Source organism: Mustela nivalis (genome assembly GCF_964662115.1).
Source record: "Mustela nivalis genome assembly, chromosome: 15".
Lineage (NCBI taxonomy): Eukaryota > Metazoa > Chordata > Mammalia > Carnivora > Mustelidae > Mustela > Mustela nivalis.
Window position 1 is genome coordinate 88,389,419 of NC_139034.1, and position 20,764 is coordinate 88,410,182.

Below are 20,764 nucleotides of genomic sequence, written 5' to 3' on the forward strand. Positions count from 1 at the left end.
TCCCGCCAGGACCCTCTCTTCCTCCTGCATCCGTGTCCAGGCCTGGGCAGCTCGCGGGCCAACCCGAGTCTCAGGACACCCCGCGGGACTTTCAGGAAAGTGTTTGCTGAGGAACCGGCGCCACCACAGCAGTAGAGCAGGGAGGCGTCATGACGGTGCACTCACAGACAGAGGTCAATGCCACCGTCGTCTGTGGCAGCAAGAGCACACTCCCCCTTCTGTCCCCCCTCCCCCAGCATCGGTGGGACGATGCAGCACAAGTGGCCGTCCAGTAGGGCTGGCGGGGGGGGGGGGGGGCGCTCCCGCGTCTGCAGGCCTGAGACAGGGAGCGGGGGAGGGGTGGGGAGGGGTGGGGAGAGCCTGCCTGCATCCTGGCCGTTCTGGGTCCCGGGAGGCAGGCAGGCCCCTCCCTGAGCCTGCTCCTGCAGTCAGCGACACGCGGAGGATAGGCAGGGACCCAAGACAGTGGCCTTCCTGGACACGAGGGCGGGGACCCTGGCTGCAGAGGGAGGTATGGGGCCAGAGCAGGCGGCCGCTCACGGAGTGCCCGGCCATGGACGAACCGAGGCAGGACGGGATCCCCGCCAGGGACACGCTGCTGGGGAGGGACGGGGAGCGGGGGCAGGAGTAGGTCACACTCGCGGGAAGTCAGGCCTCCGGCCCCCCTCAAGGAAGCCCTCTTCCCAGGAAGGCTCCTGCCTCCGAAGGGGCACCTCTGTCTGGGAAAGTCAGCGGGGAGCCGTGGCAGCCTGCGCAGACTTGTCTGACTCAGAGGGACAAGGACAGGAGACGACTCAGGCAGGAAGACGTTTCCGGGCTCAGGACTGGCCCCGGAGGCCGGGTGAGCTCCGAGGTCAGGCTGAGGTGGTGCAGATTGGGCTGGTTTCAGGAGTGCCTAGACCTGGCGCACAGGTTTTGCGCTGACTATCCTGCCCGGTATTGCTACTTCAGTAGCCTGCGGGAGGGGAGGGGCCCCCTTCGGGCCTATCTGCAAAACAAAAGGCTAAAGAATTAGCCCTGTTTGGTTAGGACTGTGACTAAGGGACTCCCTTCTTCTGGAGGGCGATCCTGGCCTTGACCTACGTCGATTAAGGACAAGTGCACAGGCCCATCCTGGAAGCAGCCAGGGACCGTCCAGCCCCGCCCGCACCCAGACAGGGCTCTGGGTACAGCCGCTGCCGCGTCCCAGACACGGCTTCCCCGGAAAGGCGCGTGTGGGTTCTGTGTCACGACTCTGTCCTCGTTCAGCGTTGGGGGAGAGCGTATCCATCGGCGTAAACCCCGCGGTGTTTTATTTCTTGAATATTCAAAGTTGAGGGCATTCTACTGAGCCTTAACGACTCACCACGCACCAACACCTGGGGAGGCCCGTGGCGGGGCGACAGGGTCCTACATCTGACTACAGACCCTCCACCCCGTAGGGACCCGCAAAGGATGGCGCTCTCTACCACCCACACAAGGCTTTCCACGAGCCCCCGCAAAGCAGCAGCTAGAAGGAGAGTGCAGGACGGGGAGCGGAAAGAACCCGTCCGGCTTCGGCTGAGACGCCTCCGGAGAGCAGCTTTGGGAAAACCGCATTTACAGCTGTTTCCCGCCACCCCCGGAGGACCGATGGCGTTCGCTTCACGGTGGCCTTGCTCGGAACCCGGCTCCTGGCCTGGGAGACGGATGGTTCACCCCATCTCGGTCCTCCCTCGGGAAGGGCAGGTCTGTGCTTCCAAGGGGGTCTGGGCGGGTCCACACCTGACCAGCGCGGGCTGAAGGAACACGTGCTCAGAGGACAGAAGTCCTTTCGCTCCGGAGTCTAAGCGCCATGAGGTCTGTGAAGGACGAATATCTCTGGTTACTACAGGTCAGGGTGGGGGAGCTCGTTCCCAAAAGAAGTTGTGCAGGTGACATATATTCAGAATCCTTAATGCAATGAGAATAGAAACTTCTTTCTTGATCTTAGTGTGTCACCTTCTATGAGGTCAAAGGAACTTTTCCAACAAATAACGAGAAAAGATCAAAGACAGTAAAAAGAGGCCCGGCATTCGGTCTGCTCTTTGCCGGTGTGTATTTACACACCCGTGCTTTCAGAGGACCCAGCGGAGGCTGGGCCCCTCCTTCCCGCAGCGCCCTGCTCTCCCGCGCCGCGGGCTCCCGTCCCTCCCTGGGCCCCTCCCAGCCGTCCAGCAGCCCTGCACAGGGCCGGCCACCCCCGCCTGGGGTCTCTTCTGGAGGAGCAGTGTTCCGCGGCCAGGCTCGCGTTTGCTTGCGTGAGGCACACGATCTCGCGGAAAGGGGTGTTACCGAGCAACGTCACCAGGGCTCCCACTGCGATAACAGTCGACGGTAAATTTCCCCCTGAGCTAGTTCTTCGTAACCAACATACTCCCAAAAACCCGTTTTCATATTATGGATTTCTGGACATAACTAAAAATCCTACCTTGAAGGATTTTTACCGTCAACCTGCCTTTGAAGAAATATTTCCTAGTATCTCACGGAACATTTATCGTGAAGAACGCAGACCGGGTCGTCGTCCCCCTCGCCCAGAGCTGTGAAGGCACGAGGGGTGCCCTGCCTGGAGACGAGGCTGTCCTTGAGGTGGGCAGGGACGCTGGACGGACCCTGAGGAAGTGATGACTTAACCCCACTACCGCCTCCTTGTGTGTGTGTTGGGGGGAGGTAATTGGATAACACTGGAGGGCGCCTGGGGGGCTCAGTGGGTGAAGCCTCTGCCTTCGGCTCAGGTCATGGTCTCAGGGTCCTGGGATCGAGCCCTGCAGGCTCTCTGCTCAACGGGGAGCTTCTTCCCTTCCTCTCTCTGTCTGCCTCTCTGCCTACTTGTGATCTCTGTGTGTCAAATAAATAAATAAAATCTAAAACAAAACAAAAACACTGGAGGCTAAAGGGGAGGAAGCACTGTTTAAAAAAAAAAAAAAAAGATTTTATTTATTCCGGGCTCCGCGGCTAAGGCAGAGATTCCTGCCGGAGCCTGGTCACGGTGGTCGCGGGCCGCCACTGGCGAGAGGGAGCTGGTGGCCCAGCCCGCTGTTCCCGGAGCTGCTGGGCGTCTGGGGTCTGGGGGTGGGGAGCACACTGGGCTCAAGGGTCACCGTGGGGCTGGGCGTCCAGCTCCTCCTCCCGCGGAACATCCTACAGGCAGGGAAGTTCGCCCGGCCGCGGGACAGGTGGGCGCCATTCCGGGAACCCAGCCGCTCAGCCCGGCCGGCTCCTGTCCGAGCTCCCAGATCGGCGGAACTAGGCCTCGGGGCACAAACGATCTGCGGGCCGAGCCCACCTCGGGGTTTGTGTGGCTGAGAGCCAAGAAACGGGGCGATGCACCCCCAGCCCAGGGTGGGAAGGAAGAGAGCCTGCGAGCGCAGGAAACAGCAGTGTCGGGGAGACAGGCCGGGGTCAGGCGTCCGCTGCACCCTGAGACGCCAGCACGCCCAGCCGCGGTGGCGTCCGACCGTTGTCCTTGTCCCTGAGAACCTGTCCGCCGACTGTGTCGTATGCGGCATCTGTTCCAACAGACGGGCTTACCTGACTCCTCCGCCGAGTCCCCGTGAGTTATGAAAGACCCCCTCCAAAATGTTGGCGGTCGTGTAAGTCTCTGAGGAATTTTGGAAGCAAAGTTTCCAGGCTTGCTGTTGTTGAGAAAGGTCATTTACGATCGCTTAGTAAACCCTCAGTCAGGAGGCGGCTCCGACGTCTATCAGTGGGCCGTAGGGTTGAAGGCCGATTGCCAACCCATATCTTGGGGAATTTAGATAAGGGACATTCCCAGAGGGATTTTTATGTGTTAAAGTAAACTTGCAGGGTCCTGGGGGATGGGCTGACACTTGTCTTTGGCCCTTGGCAAAGTGTAAACATCGAGGTATTTGGGTCCCCAGGGTAAGGTCACTCTCCCTGTGTCAAGGACTCGCCAGTAAGCTTCTGCCTTTGTTTCTCACATCAAAGACCACCAGAACCTAATCCCCAGGGGCAGAGGAAGCACACAACGTTGGGCCTCAAGCTTGCGTGCTTGCGTGCCCCGTGTCCCGTGTCCAGACCCCAGCCTGCGTGCCCCGTGTCCCGTGTCCGCTGACAAGGGCACACGGACCCAGACCCTTGATCCCGGCCTCCTGTGCACCTGCCCAACCAGACCGCAAGGGATGTGCTTCCAAAACCAGCTTTTAGGTGATATTTCAATAATTGCAAGCTATCTGCACTCTGGGCCAACTCCAGTTATTTCAGAATCTAGAAACTTCAAAGGAAAGAGTGAAAATTTGGAAGCATTACAGAGTACAATAATAGAACATGAGTGACTGAAATGTTTAAGAAATGCCACGTTTAACCTGAGGACTGACTGAGCCCGTCCTGAGCGCCCATGCACGGCGGGCTCCAGAGGGTCCTCAGCGCTCAGCTTTCTGATGGGAAGTCGTCATCTCTCAAAACTGGCCCTTGTGCTTTCCCAAATCTAGCATTTACTTTCCATCTGCTCACGGGCAGCTGCACCTCTGCTCCCGGGGCCGTCACTCTGCAGGCCTCTGGCCCAGCCCAGGCTGTTGGTCATTCATTAGGCAGGTCAGCTAATTTGCCAACCCAGAATGAGAAGAGCTGCATTTCTGTTTTGTTGTAAGACTGTGACAGAGCACAAAGAGGCTGCCGCTGTACCGGCCAGAAGCCTTGCCACCTCGCTGAAGTTCAGGCTCAGGTAGTATCCCAGGGCAGAGGTCAGCGGCCGGTGCGGGCTGGAGTGGTGCACTCGGGCCCTCCCGTCCCTGCTTCGGGCTCGCAATGGGTGGACAGCGGCCTGCCGGACTGTGCGCTGAGCAAGGGCTTTCCCACTGGAGAATGGGGCTGCGAACAGTGAGCGCTTATGGGCCACTCCCCGTGTCCTAGCGCGTGGGTGCTTGTGAAGACCCTGCGAGGCGCGAACTCTTGCTAACGATTCCAGATGAGGAGACGGGCCGTGCAGCGGGGGCGCGAGTCTCATAGCCCTGAAACCCAGGCTTGCCCCTGTCTGTCCCTCGGGAGGCGGTGGTCAGGTCCCACGGAGTCCTCCGGGCACCGCACTCAGAACCGCGTGAGCTCACGGGGACGGCTAACAAGTGACATCACCTCTGTCGGGCTCTGCTCGCCATCCCCAGCACAGTCCCCGGGGGCACCGGTTGGCGGAAGGCTGGTGGTTCAGAGCTGTGGGTGGCAGGGGCCCAGTGGGACCTCCATCCCCGGGGGCCTCGTCCCCCCTGGGACCCGGAGCTGGCCCTGGTGTCCACAGTGAGGCTGTGCTCGGAGCAGGTTTGCAGGAGCAGGTTTGCAGCCACGGAGCTGGACCGGGCTCTTTCTTGGACCTCGGCCTGGGGGCACCGCTCTCAAGCCACGCTGTTTCCTCCTGCGGGAGCTTCAGATTTTTGCAGAAGAAGCCTGAAGTGTGGGAAAGGGGCAGGAAGGAGAGCGGCCAAACCGTCTGTGCTTGCTGCCGTGGGGCCTTGTCACCTGGCAACGGGGTGAGGCCAGGGAGGGCCGGGCCTGCCGCGGGGCCAAGCCCGAGGACACCCAGCCTCACCACCTCGACCTCGGCTCAGAGGGTCCCCAGAGGAGGAGCCTCGGGGAACTGCAGGGCCCTGCAGGGCTAGGGTAGGGCAGGGAGAGGCCACGCCTCACGCTCAGGCTATCTCGGGAGACGCGGGAGAGCGGGTAGGGCAGTGGATCCGCTCGGCCGCCCCTGCCCTTGGCTGTGCTCCCGGGATGACCCAGAGGCCCAGGCCCAGAGCCGGCGCAAAGAGGAGTCTGAGTCTCCGTCTCTCCTCCCTGGGCTCCGGCTCTCACCCCGGGATCTTCCCAAACCAAGCTGGCAGGACTGGCCGCAGGGTCTCGGGGTCGCCCTCCCTCGGCCGCGGGGTCAGTGTGGTGGGCCGGGCTGAAGAGCTGCCCCGTCCGCGAGCATCTGTGCGATTCAAGCAGCCCTGGGGTCGGGGACCCCGACTCCGCGGAGCCCTCGGGCGGTGGTCTTCCGCGTTGACAGCTTATCCTCAGTCAGCCCCGGAGACCGGCCGGCCCCGCTGCCACCCTCACCGGACTCCCCCCACGAGGCCAGAGGAGACCCAGGGGGCTCAGACCTTCGCGGGAGCGCTGCTGGGCTGTCCAGCCCTTTAGCCGCTCAGCACATCGAGGGCCCTGCTCCGGGGAGGGAGATTTGGGGGGAGGGGCCCTGAAAGAGCAGAGGGTCCGAGCAGCGGCAAACCCCGCCCCCACCCCCGCCCCCCAGGACCTCGCTTGCCTGTCCTGCCTCTCCTGTTGCTGAGTCAGCGCAAAGCCTGAAAACGCCGTCAGATCAATTCATGATACTTGATGCCCGGCCCTGCGGGCAAGCGGTGCCCGTCCCACCTGGGGCAGGGCCGGGGTCGCCTCAGGACAAGACGGCCCCACGGGCAGGAACCGCGCAGCACAGCCCACCTGCCCAGCGGCCTCCACGCCCTCCCCCTAGGGCTCAGACCCGAGGCCTCCGTTCTGCCCCTTGAGTTTAGCTCCTTCACCTCTCAAGGTGGTAAAACCCAGATAAATTAATTTTCTTTAAGAATAAACGAGTTGGCGAGGCCTGCTGTTTGCTTTCCCAGGGAAGTTTGGACCCAGCAGTGAGCAGCTGGCCCAGCCCACACTGTGTGTCCCGAGACCTGCACGTCAAGCCCTTTGTCCCAACTGTCTTCCCCGGAACGCCGGTGTCCCTAACAGCCGTGGACACAGAGATGGGGGCTCCTCCGGAGTCGGGGGAGGCAAGCCCGCTGCCCCGCTCTGGAGTCCCGTTCCCTGAGCTCGGGGACCCGCCGAACCGCAGGTTCAGGGTGGCCGTGCCTGGGACAGGGAGGCACAGGCTGAGGAGGGATCCTCCGATCGGAGCCCCAGCTTCTGTTTGGGCGGGTGGGTTACAGACGCTTCTCACATCATCAAAAGTAGTAACTAGGAAGTCACTCCCGTCCACTGGGTGACCCGGTCCATACATCTGAGTGTGGTTACAGAAATAGTTTGGGAACAGATTAACTAAATTAATGAAGTGGTGGAGGGATGAATTGATGATGAGGGGCTCCGCGTTGACGGAACAAGCGTCTTCCTCACGGCAGTGACATCTGGAAGACGGAGCGAGGACCTCTCACGGGGGCACGGGTTTACAGGCATCGGGAGCCAAAGCCATGCGGCAGGCCTCCTCCCAGAGTGATGCCTGTGGGAGCGACGAGTCACGCCGCAGAAGTCAGAGACGCCCCGGTCCCTGGAGCGTGCTGTCTGTCCCCACACACTCTTTGCTGTCCCCGGGCACCCTTTGTCTGTCCCCGCGTACCCGGGAAGGGGACGCACAGGTCTCCAGGTGCAGGGAAGCCCCTCGAGCTGACTTCCTGGAGGGGCAGGACAGCTCTGGGCTGAGAAAGGCTTGTGTGATCCCAGAGCAAAGACTCAGGGGTGTCTTAATGTTCCTTATAAAGAAACACAATGTTAACCTTGAAAAGTGTAATTCCAAGACCTCTGCTGCCCAGAAACTTGCTGGGGGACGTGGCAGTAATGAGCTCAGGGACCTCAGGCAAGCCGCTTGTCTCTGCCCGCCGTCCCCAGCAATGCGCGGGGATGCCAGCGGACCCTCCCACGGCCCTTCTGGCTGGGACCGCTGCAGCTCTGGCCCTCACGGCTGGTGGCATGCAGGGCTCATTCCCTCATGCGAATGCAGGGTCGTTCCCCGGGCCCTGGAAGAGGCTCAGACGCTGCGGCCCCATCTCCGGTGAGACGACCCTCTCTCTCTCCTCTGCGTCCACCCAGCCATCACGGACAGGTCTCCAGTGTTCTTCGAGGGGGTGGCCTCTGGTTAACAATACTGTCACCCACCGGTCTAGGAAGATTCATTAGGTAACGTCTGCAAAGTGCCTGAGCTCATCGAAGGAAATGGCTCTATGAATCCAAGGTATTAAAAATAGAAGTGAAACCAGAGGAGGTTTGAACTCAAGGATAAAAATGTCCTGTGCGCTCAATAAGCCGTGCCTCCGGGCAGGGCCGACGCGGTCCGCCGGGCAAGGACAGCGTTCTGAGAAGGGGAGGCTGCACGGGGCATTAGAGGCTAGCGGCAGCACGGTGGGTGGAAGCCCACTGTCGGTAAGAGCCAACGCAGGCTGCCGAGGACAGGGTCCCACGCCAGGCTGCCCGGCCGCTCGGACAGGCAGGCATGGCAATGTGCCGGGGGGGAGTGCAGCAGACGGCCACGCCGAGCCGGGCACGGGTCCTAACCCTTCCCAGATCTCAAGCAAGTCACCCTCTCCCTGACGCTCGCCTTACCAAGGCCAGGTGGACCAGATGACTCCTCGGGCCCACCGAGTCCTACGGCCAGTCTGCAGGAACGACCTGCTCATATCCTTTAAGCGCCTGGGGTCCGACTCCCGCTGCTTAGGAGGTGGGAGCCCGCGATGGCCGGGCACCTGGGCTCTGGAGCAAGGCTGCCTGCTCGCGTGTCCGTTCTGCTCTTTCAAAATATTTCCCTCAACATCTGATTAGGAATTTTACACTGGGAGAATCTGAATGAGTTGATCGGTGAACACCCACCACCTGGAGTCCATGCGACCCACACTCTGGACTCTCTGTCCATCTGTCCAACTGTCCACTCGCCAATCCGTCGCAGTATTTACACTTTTCAGAATAAAGCGCAGACATCACCGGGCTTCTGCTTCTGCTTCTGCTCAGTGCCGCGGCTTTTAGCGGTGAGGTCTTGGCCCAGTGGATCCGTCCTCGCCCGTCCTCCGCCTGTCAGACGGGCTGTGCGTGGACCGAGCATGTTAACCTTGTGGGGAAGTTACCAGACGCAAAGCACCAAGGGCCGTGGTGTGTGGAAGCGCCGGCAGGTCGAGACGCTGTGGGACTCACACCCTTGCTCCGAAGCAACGGTCTCTACGCCGGCGCTTTCCCAGGAGGACCAGAGTCCCACAAACGGGACGCACAATTACGGAGACACTCACAAAACGGACCCTCCCAACGTGCCCAAGCACCTCGCGGGTAGGTGCTGGGTTTGCCGCCGCTCTGGCTGCCCTGGGGTCGCCCTCGGCCCAGACGGCCCCACGAGGACTGCTCTGGGCCTGCAGGGGAGACATGGACCTTCACCTCCTGCTCAAGTCGTCTGCTGAGACCTTGCTCCCTGTTTTTCCCATCGTGAACAGTCTCAAACATAGAGGGAATTGGAAAAAAAAAAAAAAAAAAAAAAAAAAAGACCGCATCGCTAAACTTAACTATTTGCATAATCTTTTCCCCTGATCTGCTCTTACAGGCCTGGCAGGCCCCGGCCCGGACGACCTCGGTGTGTGTCTGAAGACGGAGGCTGTTTCCCCGCACAGAGCATGGGTCCCCACGCAGAGTTCCTTAGTACAGCGTGATCTGCGTCCCGGCGGCCTGCGGTTCTAGGGGCCTCAAGACCTATGCACTGTCTTTTGTTCTTCTGTCTCTCCTGCCTCTTCCAGTCCAGAACGACCCCCAGCCTTCCCACTCCTTCACTTACACAGCTCGGGCTTTTTGGAGACTCGGCCCGTCTTCCCGGAAACGCCCCTGTTCTGCGTTTGTCAGACGGTCCCGCAGCGCCGCCTCCGCCTCCTGCATCTCCTGCGAACGGAGAAGAATCTTTGTTTTAATCCCAAGGGCTGGATATAACAGTGTGTTTTTATTTTTATTTTCTAATATTTGAAGATGTTTCTCCTTCCTCTTCATGGGGAAGGTCAGGGAAGAGCCGACCATGGCCAGCGGCAGGGGTGGAGGCCTGGTCTGCGTGGGAACCCGCCTGCTCCAGCCGCTGGGGACCAGGTCACCCCTGCAGTTCTCTCTAGGGCATAATTTCCTCTGGCGGTAGCAAGTGTGGGCTCAGGGATCCTGCTAAAAGTTGGTTTCGCGGCAGCTCTGAAGCCTCTGTGACAACACGGTGTGTGCAGTCCAGGAGCCGGCCCCGGCGGAGAAGCAACCAGAACCTCAGTAAATCCGATGCCCCGTTCCTTCCTTCCTTCCTTCTTTTTTTAAAGAAGATTTTATATCTTTATGTGAGAGAGAGCAGGAACAGGGAGGAGGGGCAGAGGGAGAGGGAGAAGCAGGCTCCCTGCTGAGCAGAGAGCCCGGCCTGGGGCTTGATCCCAGCACCGGGGACCATGACCTGAGCCGCAGACTGACCAGCTGACCCCCAACCCCGTGCCCGGCCCATTTTATCTTCAAGTAGAAAGGAACATCCCTGTAAGCTTGCTCTTCTGTAAACGGTGTGTTGCCCTTTGTTTGTAGCTTGTTTTGTAACGGCAGCTCCGCGTTCTCATCCTCCCCTGCCCAGTGACCCTCAAAACAACCAGAAAAGGAACAATGTGTGGGAACTGAAATGACGAGGCTCTGCCCGGTCGACCTTCTCAGCACGAGCTCCATCACTCCTGCAAGTCACTTCTTCACCTTGACATGTGCTGGGATTTGGTCAGAAGCAGCGACGCCGCCTCGGCGCGTCCGTCTCAGAACGGACACAGACCCTCTTGCATTCGCGAGCGAGATAGCACAGGGTTTGAACGCTGCTTTATCGAAACTTAGAATTGACTTTTCACTAACCCAGTCTTGAACAAAGCTCGAATACAAGCGTGTCCTTTGTTTAGAAACAAGTAAGTGACCCCATTTGGATTAGTCAAGGGTACGGCTCCGCAGGGCTGCCGTCTGCAAGGTGCGGCCGCACGGGGAGACTCTCAGAGCGCCCGTGTGGGCTTGAACCCGCAGCCCGGTGGTGTCCTCGGCCCTGCAGGAGGGCCGCTGCGAGAGGGAGGCGGCGGGCTCCGTGACCCGGCCCCGGACAGAGTCGTGCCCCCAGTGCCCTCTGGTTCAGTCTGTGGTGTGGGCAGTGTTCAGAAACGGGGAGTTATAGGACAGCGGCGCAGCCCAAGGCGGAAGTAAATCAAATAATGTTTGTTTGGGGGGTTTCTGCTGCCCTGTCACTGTGCCCCCACCCCCTGAGAACAGGGTCCTCTTCCTCCCTCAGCTGTGTCCGCAGCCCTGACCAGGCCTCCTGCCTCGGGCATCTGCTCTCTGATCTCTGACGTCGGACTGGAAGGACTCTCTGACCGCACGGGCTTGGGCAGTGTCCCCCAAAAGTCGTATGTGACAGAAGCTGTGAATGGGACTTTATTTGGAAACTTTATTGGGTCTTTGCAGACACAATCAAGTTCAGAGGAGGCCATACCAGGCTGGGTCCTGACCCGGTGTGACCAGCGTCCTTCGAGGACGAGGGAGATTTGGGCACAGACAGGTCGGGGGTGAAGCCGGGTGAGGACAGAGGCAGAGACGCAGGGACCCCTTCTGACCTCCTGCCCGAGGGAGCGCGCCCTTCTGTGCTCCTCGGCCTGCAGCCACAGGAACCGTCCCCGGCATCCTGCAGACCCCGCTCGCCTGGGAGGAAGGGGATGTGGGAGGGGGGCGTCCCCGGGGCTGCGTGTGCACCCCCGTCCCGGCAGGGGCAGCGGCCGGGACCCCAAGAGGCTGGTCCCGAAGCCCAACCAGAGCAACCTTGGTGCCCTCCTGAGCAACGGGGCAAAGCAGGAAATCATGAGTTGGTTTTTCCTGGTCCCGTTCCCACCCACAAGCCTCCCGGGCTCCCAGCGGGCGGGGGCTTGGCCGGGGGAGGAGGCAGGTGCAGTCCGTAACTCCGAGAAATAGTTCAACAGCTTCTAAAAGGACGGAAGCTAAACGTGCGGGACCGGTGTTTTGTTTCTTCGGCCAAGCAGAAAGCGCGCTCCTGAAGCGGCCGAGAAAGCCCCACGCGCTGCAGCTCCTGCTCCCGCGGACCGTGGCGGGTCCCGTGCACACCCACTCCAGGCGGCTCACGGCCCGGCCCTTCGTTCAGAATTCCTCTTCAACAAAGGCCTGGTCGAACCTTCCTCCTTGGCAAGGTGTTCATTTAAGAAGAATTTGCAAATGAAGCAACCCCACGTCCTCTTTAAATACACAGGCAGAAAAGAAAAGAGTGTGTGTGGGACACCTGGGGGGCTCAGTGGGTTAAGCCTTTGCCTTTGGCTCAAGTCATGATCCCAGGATCCAGCCGGGAGCCTGCTACCCCCCCCCACCCCCGCCTGCCTCTCTACCAACCTGTGATCTCTGTCAAATAAATAAACAAAATCTTTTGAAAACAATAAAAAAACAAAAAGAGAGCGTGTGGAAAGTGTCTCAACCTTTCTCTGAAGGAGAGACGTTTACACAGGCAGCTCCCAGACCCGCAACGCCCGGCCTTCCGCGGTGGGACGCGAGCGGATTCTTGTGGTGACCCGGAATATACTTTTGCTAATGACCTACAGGTTTGGGGTGAATTAAATATTGAAGCGCGCTCCAGAAATATCTGCGAGGAAACGCGCAGCAACACTGTATTGATCGTGGGAGGCTGTTGAATGATTCACCGGCTCCCCCGGGCTCGAATGTCGTCCGGTCTGTCCCCCAGCGGCACCGGCGCCCGAGAAAGGGCTCAGCGCCCGCATCTCCAACTAGTGGGACCTGCCGCGTCCCTGCCACCCCGTACCCCCCGGTGAGAGCCCTTCCTGCACGCGCCTTCGTGGGACGGACAGGGCCCGGGGCACGTATCCCCTCCGCAGGACGACCGACCCTGGACTGTTCGGGAGCCCGTGGAGCAGCCGCCTCCGGCCTCACCGCACAGCACACGAACGAGCTCGAGGACGCGAGAGAGCCCGGGCCCATCTCTGCGGACTTCACGTCCACGGCTCGGGGCTCCGAACGTCCTCGGAGGTGTGAGCTCGGCTCCGAGGCGGTGGGACGGGAGAGAGCGGCCCGCACGGGCCCACAGGTGCTAGAACCGGAAGCACCGGCCTCATTGCTGCATCTCCACGTCCTCGCCAAGGTCCAGCCAGAGCCTCACGCGCGTCTGAATCCAGACCCGCAGGAGAGCCGCGACCCCGCCCTCGTCAGCCCCGAGCTCCCCACGGGCCGGGGTGGGGGTGTCTCTTGGGGTCTTCTTACCCGATTCCCACGGGTCTGGTCAGATGACCAGTTTCCTGTTCAGTGGATCAAGCGATCTCATGTAAAGGATTTGCCAACAGGAAGAGCTCCAGCTGCGCCCCGGGTGTTTTGTGTTTGGCTTCGTCTCCATTACCTTGGCCAGGAGACAGGGGACTTCCTCATTCCGCCGCCGGGCGGAGAGGGACCCGTCCCTCCCTGCTTCCTTTGTGGGCCTCTCGGCAAACACAGCAGGCTAGGGCCGGGACCCGCCTTGCGAGGGACAGGGCGACAGGGGGGGCACCGGTGGCCGCTCTCACGGGGATTCGCACGCTGGACAAAGGCGCGGGCCTGGGGGCTGACGGCACCTCCCTCCCGCCTTATTGCGGGAGCTTAGACTAATCCCGCGCTGGGAACCGGAGCGGGCGGCAGGGACGCGCGCTCACACCGGGGCGGGGAGGGCGCGCCGGCTCAGTGCGTCCGTCCGCGCTCCCTGCACACACCGTGGCCTCCTCCTGTGTTCGTGGCGGCGGCCCCTGCGCTTGCACCTGAGGGATAACGGAAGGACGCGCGGGACACCGTCAGAGGTTCGCCCGGCTAAAAGCAGCGCCGGTTTTGTGTGGCCGCAGAACCTCTGAACTCCTGCGGCGAGGCAGGGAGGGATCTCAGAGCAGCCAGCCTCGGCTTCTGGAAGGTTCTGGGATGCACACTTCCCTCTGGGGGGTCGTCTGCACCACCATGGCCCCTACCAGCTGCTGTGGGAAAGCCTGGCGGCCCTTACCCCCACCTCACGGGCCTCGGGGGAGAATGAGACGCGTGGGTGGGCTGGAGCCCGTGTCACGGTGACCCGGGGGTCGTCCACACCCGGCGTCGCGTCGCACAGGCCCTTCGAACCCTCCCCTCCCCACCAACAGACCAGCCCCCAGGCTCGTCCGCGAGAAGCCCCAGCACAGGCACGGCGGGATTCACAGTTCTCAGCACGGAACGGGACCGTGTCACAGTTTCCCGTGGGCGTCCGTCCCCTCCCAAGTTCGGCTCTGGGTCTGCTCACCCCTGACAAAGTCCCCCCGGGGGCCTCGCGCCCCCTCCCACGGACTCCTTGTGGCCGTCCACTGTGCTTCGCGGCCCCTCGGTGACCTCGGCCTCTGGCCCCAGCCCATCGTGAGATCGCGGGACTATTTCAAGGAGCAAAGAACGAACCAGTGAACGAAACGCCAAGGTAGAACGTGATCGCTCAGAAAAGGTTCCTCCAAACACGGCAGGTCAAACCTTCTGCACTGCCGAGGCTCCGCGTCCCCATTAGAAGCAGAAGCATGGGACCGATAAGCCCCACTTCTACTCGATCTGGAGCAGCCAGAGTCCAACGCAGGGGAGACAGCACCTCCGAGCTGAGACACACAAAGGCCACGTGTCCCCAAAACACCATGGGGCCCCTGAGGGCTCACATCTGCTGAACAACTCACGCCGTGCGTCCCCCGGCTGAAGCCGTCCGGCAGGAGCCCAAACCCTGGGACACGGCAGGTGCCCAGCTGAGCAGGCAGCAGGACACCACCCCAGCCAGGGGATGGCAGAGCCTTGAGTTCAAACTCAGGATCTAACTCTTGGCTCGCTGGAGGGGATCCTCCAGAAGTTCGTGGCCCGCTGTCCGGTCTCTGCTCGGGGAGAATGCTTTTCCCTCTTCCTACCCCAGTCGTGGGCTGGACAGTGGAACTCCTGCCTTTTGTAGTTGTTTTCTTGTTGTTTGGGGTGACGTTTGCAAGGACTGCCTGGTTGAGGGCTTGGCAGAGGGGAAGGCAGGCGGGTGGTGTGGACGGAGCGTCTCCCGGCAACACTGGAGCCTGGCAGGTAAGTCAGAAGACGTTTCTCAAGGAGCCTTGAAATTCCAGGGAGAACCCAAAGGCAAAACTATAGGTCCTGGCATTGCCTCTGGTCAGCGCGTAAAGCACTTTAGAGTGACTGCTCGGGTCTTACGAGGAAGGAATGAGCCGCCCACGAAGCGGGCGTGGAGTGTTTGCTTTCCCATTTCATGCGGGAGAAGGAGAAACCCAGCGCGATGGGGCTCCGTGCACAAGAGGACCCTGGGACTCTGGGCTCTGGGGCTGGGCTCTGGGGTCAGGATGGATCACAGGGACCCTGTGCTCCCTCCGCCAAGGCCCCGCAGCGTCCGCGGCATGAGACACTCGGGACCCCCAGGGCTCGAAGTAACCGCCACGCACACTTTTGCCAATCCTCCTGGCGACACCTGTCAAGCAGCCTGGGGAGCGTGTAGAACGACGATCGGCATCTTGCCGTCGCAACCTCACACAACCTCCGAGGCCGTGACATCGCCTGGGACTCCCCGTCAGCAGCCCTTCCATGGGGCAGAACGGTCTCGCGCTGAGACCTCAGACCACGTCAGGCGCATGAGGGCCACGGCTGTCACCAGAGGAGAGTCAGGGGGCGGACACGGACACGAAAACCGTGGTCTTTCTCTTGAACATACTTCCTTAGCACTTAGACTGCGAATTCTGTACTATAAGTGGAATTTCTTTTTCTTTTTTTTAATACATTATTTATTTATTTGGCAGAGATCACAAGCAGGCAGAGAGGCAGGCAGAGAGAGAGAGGAGGAAGCAGGCTCCCCGCTGAGCAGAGAGCCCGATGCGGGGCTCGATCCCAGGACACCGAGATCATGACCTGAGCCGAAGGCAGAGGCTTAATCCACTGAGCCACCCAGATGCCCCTGTAAGTGGAATTTCTAAAGACAGTGTCCAACTTAAAATTTCTTACTTCAACCAGCTCTGCATGGATAATGCATCATGTACCGTCCGTGCTGTGTGTCACGTCTGACTTAGAAGAGGAGAGAGAGAATTTAGTCAGATGAAAGGAAAGGAAAACCTCCGAATCAGTCCAGTACTAGAGATCTCCAGTAACAGCAAAATATTACAAGCACTTAGAAAAAAAAAAAAAAAAACGGTCCAGGAGAAATTCCTCTTCCCAGTCGATCAGTGCGTGTGTGAAAAACACGGGACGTTGGCGTCGCGCTTCCCTCGGGGACGCGGGTTTGCCGAGTACGACCTGTCCTCCATCCCCGCCCCATGCCAGGCGCTCGGGGCCCCTACTCTCTCCAGCCGTCCAGCAGAATTCTCCCGTAAGAAATATCAGGGAACTTTTAAGAATCTGGCAGAGCTGCTTTAGACATTAAAGACCCGGTATTGTCTTAGAATACAAGGGAATTCCGAGCCCGTAAGCAAGACCGTCTCCAGCCGCGGAGAACCAGGCCTTCGGTGGGAAGCTCGTCCGCCGCGGGACGGCCCGGGGCCGCTGCACCTCTCCTGGCAGGCCACGGGCAGGTCTGGCCACTGTCATGAGACCCTCCGCCCTGGTCATGGGGGACGGAGGGGATGAGGGCTAGAACCGAAGGTGGAGGCCCAGGGCAGCGCCAGCCCAGCGTGTCCGCAGGTGGTGCCCTGCTCCCCCACAGGGGAAAGCGGAGCCGACCCAGCGCCTTTCCCGGGTGGGTGCAGCGAGCAGGGCCCAGGATGCGCCCCCTTGGCTGGAGGGAAGCAAGGACAAGAGAAAATCATAAGGAACGACAGAGGAGGAAGAGAGGGGGAGTCTCAGACAAAATATTTAATCGTTCGTTTCCATTCTCTTATGCTGAACCTAATTCCAATTGTTTATGTTGAACCATAGTCAATTGCCATTTTTATAGCTACAGTGGGTCAGATAAAGGCAATCCCACACCATTCACGGTAACCCATTGTTGGTGCGGTCAGCGCAGGCTCGGGCTCCCGTGCGCCCCAGACGCTGGGCCACGGCTCCCCAGATCGGACAGTGAGTACCTCACAGCCGGGGACCGAGGTTCCACGCAGCTGTCTGGAAACCCATGTGTCCACAGAACGCCGTGTGATGCTTTATTAAGTGAGAAAGTAGGTTCCAGCACAGCGTGGAGACAGAGGGAGCCACACAGACGTGTGCACACTCACACGCGCACACACGCCTCGGGGAGCGGGGTTGGGCTTGGTGGACGCAGACGACGCAGGGAGGAGCTGTTGATACTCACTGGATACCCTCCTGCGTCACTTTCCTTTGGGGCTGGTACCTGAAGCCCGGGCGCAGGACAGGGCTTGCAGCTTCCTTCACGCGTGGGAGGACTCCGAGTCTGTTCAAGTCCTCCAAAGCGAAGGGCATCAGCACTCATGTCTCCAAGGGTCTCCCGTTCCGGAGAAAGGAGCCCCCACCCTCTGTAGCCTCTAAGGTCCCCACTCTTCGTCCCGTCATTCAGTTCCGAAACCGCCGTCTCGGGCTCCCCCAGATGCACGAGGCACGACCCCCTTCTCCCGGCTCCCTCGTGGACACAGAACTCAGCCACCCAGGGAGGAGCGTGGGATTCAGAAAAGGAGGGGCCGCGTGCCCTCCCCTCCCCGCCAGGACCCCGGGCGCCCCAGTGGGAGGACAGAAGGGGCCAACCCTCTCTTGACGACCCTCCTGGCCAGAGCATGCTACAGCCGGCGCGAGGGAAGGCCGAGGGCCACCGGGATCCGGACTCACTACAGCACGCCCCACGTGGACTTTCTGAAGAAGCTCCCACGAGTTTCATTTATTTCCAAGGTTCTCTGCTCGGCCCAAGTCCAGTCCAAGAGACACTGAGTGAGCCCCGCGAGGGCAGAGTCTGTTTTGTCCTCGGGAGCCACTGACCCCCCCACCTGCAGATGGCAGACCCTCTGGGGACGTGCGTGGAGGGAGCGCCCTGTCCTGGGGCGGCTGGCGAGGCTGGCGTGGCCACGGGACGCCCCTTGCTGGGGCTCCTGGAGTGGGTCTGAAGATGACGCTGCAGCAGAGCCCTTTGGGACCCCGCGCCTGTGTCCCCAAGTCTGCCAGGTCCTCCCACATCTAACGCTGCCCTCAGGGAACAGACTGAGAGACGGGGGTAGGGGGCACACTTGGAGGCTGCCAGAGCTACGGCCAGGCCCGAAGCACCTGGAACACTCCGCCTGGCGAGCTCGGTCTGCCCTAGGCTCTCCGGCCGGGCCCCGAGGAGGGGAGGCTCCGCTCTGCCTCTGCGTGTCCTTTGTTGGGGCGTTTTTCCTTTTCCCCAACAGGACGGGTTGCTCTTGTCACCTCCTGCCTTCTTCCTCTTGGATGACTTCCGCAGTCCCAGGGAGGAGCCCGTTGTTGTCCGAAGAGGAAGGAAGCAAAGAACCTGAAAAGGCCTCGAGATAAGCTGCACCGCTGAGGCCGAAGGATGGACCTCCAAGGCCTTGTCCGCTTGTCCGCCATGGGACGTGTCTGGGGTTGTGCACCCAACAAGCCAGCTGAGAATGCACACTATAGAAGACTGTTACTTCCAAGTTTTCTGGGTTTAAAAAGGATCTTTTCATTAATATAAAGAAGACTACAGCCAGATGAAACCAGGCCTTTTGTGAATAATAACCAAATGCAACGGAATCGTTTTGCATTTTGTGTTTCTGGGAGAAAAACAGAAAGCTCGGATGTCGGTTTGTTCAAATAAGAGGCTCTGGGTAGCGGAGTGGGGATGTCCGAGTCCGTGCTTGCCTCCTTAACCTTTTCCGAGCGACATTATTCGTGATCAGTGCAGCTCAGACTTGCCCCGAGCTCAGTGTGTTACGGACTAGAATTGTCACAGGGATTTCTTACCTTCCCTGTGCAGGGAGCAGTCCTCTGCTCTCAGACGCCCTTGTGACGCCCTTCATACCTGCCAGATAAATAGTTTCTAATCCGCCTCCTCCGACCATCTTCCCAAGAACCCTACGGAAGATACCGATATTCCCCTGTCGATTGAAAACCTCAAGAGAGCAGGCGATTTGACCAAAGTCAAGGTGGCAATCGGGAGAGGATGCGAAACCCTCGGACTCCCTGGGACAGCCACCCTCGGTCCGGCCTGTCCGTGGCCGCGAGCAGGCAGGTTCCCGCAGGCTCTGCCCCAGGGCGGAGGCCAGACTCTGCCAGGCCCTGCCCCCAGCCCTGCGCTCCTAGCCGCCCGAGCCTCACTTCTCCCCCGGGGGCCGTGGAGACACGTCCCCAGCCCAGGCTCGCGGGGGCTGTGAGGTCACTCACGGGGGAGCCCGAGGACGCGTAATGCTCTCGAGGTCTTGTTTCCACCCCCGGAGGACAGCTGACGGGTTTGTTTCAAACATTTTCCTGAAATCACGCGTGCATTCTACACCGGTTCTAGGAAATTGTCCTCCGAAGGTTCAGGAATCCGTGTCTAGGGAAACGTCTCCTTGTTCTGTCCCCGGCGCCCCGCGTGCGCAGCCCTGGGTCTGTGCGTCGGCGCCCCCACTGACGTGCCCGAGCACAGCAGCTTTCCTTGCTGGGGCTGACATCATGCAGATGCCATTTCCTGCTTCTGTCCGCACGGCTCTGGGTCCGCTCTCGAGGAAAGACGGTCGCAGGAAGGGTGTGCTGTGACCCCGGAGCCCACACCCACACAGGATGGAAGGAAGGTCTCCCCAGGCTCCGCGACGGACTGTGCTCCGGCTCTGTGACCCCTCGCCTCCCGACCTCACTGTCCTGTCCACTAACACCCCCACAGTTCTCACCTCACACTCCAGAATCCTGTCCTGGCGCCAAGACCCCAGGCCCTCACTAGCGCCAAAGACATGACATTGAGCCGAGACACAGCCGGCAGAGGGGAAGCGCAGGGGGACAGGCCTTAGGTTTCGAGGGGACTCAGCTTGCTAGGAACTCAGCAGCACAGGTCAACTGATGTCCCCACTGGTCTCACACTGAGGGGTCTCCCAGGGGATGGACTTCATGCAAAACCAGGAAAGGCCCAGGGTTCCAAGCCCCGTGATCCTGGGTCCTCAAGTCACAAGCCCCGGGGACCCCAGGTGGCTTGACTCAGCGTCGCCCACCACAGCCCCCTTCCCTGCACCTCCAAGGCGGGGTTGCCGGAACCTTCCAGTCCCTACCTGCCCACAGAGAAGCCTCCCGCTAGCCTGGAGGGGCCAGGGCCGAGCCCCGCTGTACTCAGGTACTAACGGCGGCGAATGCTTCTCGGAAGGTGCCGGAGCGAGGCTCACACCCCGCCTGGGCTTCGCAGCGGACGTGGCGGGAGTGCCCAGGCCCCTGCGTGAAGGTCCAGCCCCGCTGTCCTTCAGGGCACCGGCAAGGGGCTTCCAAGCCACATCTGCAAACACCAGTGTGCTTCGTGTTTTAGGTTTTTTTCTCTTAAAGTTTGATTTGAAAGAATAAGGTTAAAAGGGATAAACGTTCATTCGTTTTCTCTCCTGGTTAACGGTTTTCCTTCAGAGCTGGACGGGAATCACTCGGAGGGCGGACACGAAGTGGAGCTTGATAACTCGCTGCCGTGTGGGAAAGAAAGAAGAGGGGAGGTGTGCGGAGCTTCTGCTGCTTCTGCTGCGCTCTCGGGTCGGACCCCACCTGGGACCCCACGCACCAGCTCGAGACCGCGTAATTCCCACGCGGAAGCAAGAGGGGGGCTCAGTCGCTTGAGCTCTGGTCCCGCGCCCGCTCAGGTCAGGATCTCAGGACTGTGAGATGGACCCTGCCCTGGACTCCGCGCCCAGCACAGAAGCCGCCCCAGCCTCCCGTCCGCTGTCCCTCCCCCGACTCTCTCTGTAGTAAGTAAAGAAAACCTTTAAAAAAACGGAATAAAAGTCGGCTCCGAAGGGAAACTGTCCAATAAGTCAAGGGGACAGACAGCAGTGGTTGTCGTCACCAGTGCCCCTGAGTCTTGGTGACGTTACACCCGCCCCCGTGACCGTAATTTGGCTGGCGGTGACTGCCGGGCCTCTAAGGTGGGCATCCAACCTGAGAGGAAGCCATCCCACACGTCACTCAGGTTCCCGAGGCCACT

General features: G+C 60.5%; 1 long non-coding RNA gene across 1 annotated transcript; it reads right to left on the reverse strand.

Annotated features, from left to right (window-relative positions):
* Positions 1–1,265: 1,265 nt before the first annotated feature.
* LOC309849014 lies at positions 1,266–13,985 on the reverse strand. Its single transcript, XR_014303417.1, has 3 exons — positions 12,964–13,985; positions 9,491–9,591; positions 1,266–1,820 (listed from the first exon to the last, which is right to left on the reverse strand). It is a non-coding gene; the product is annotated as an uncharacterized lncRNA (long non-coding RNA).
* Positions 13,986–20,764: the final 6,779 nt, after the last annotated feature.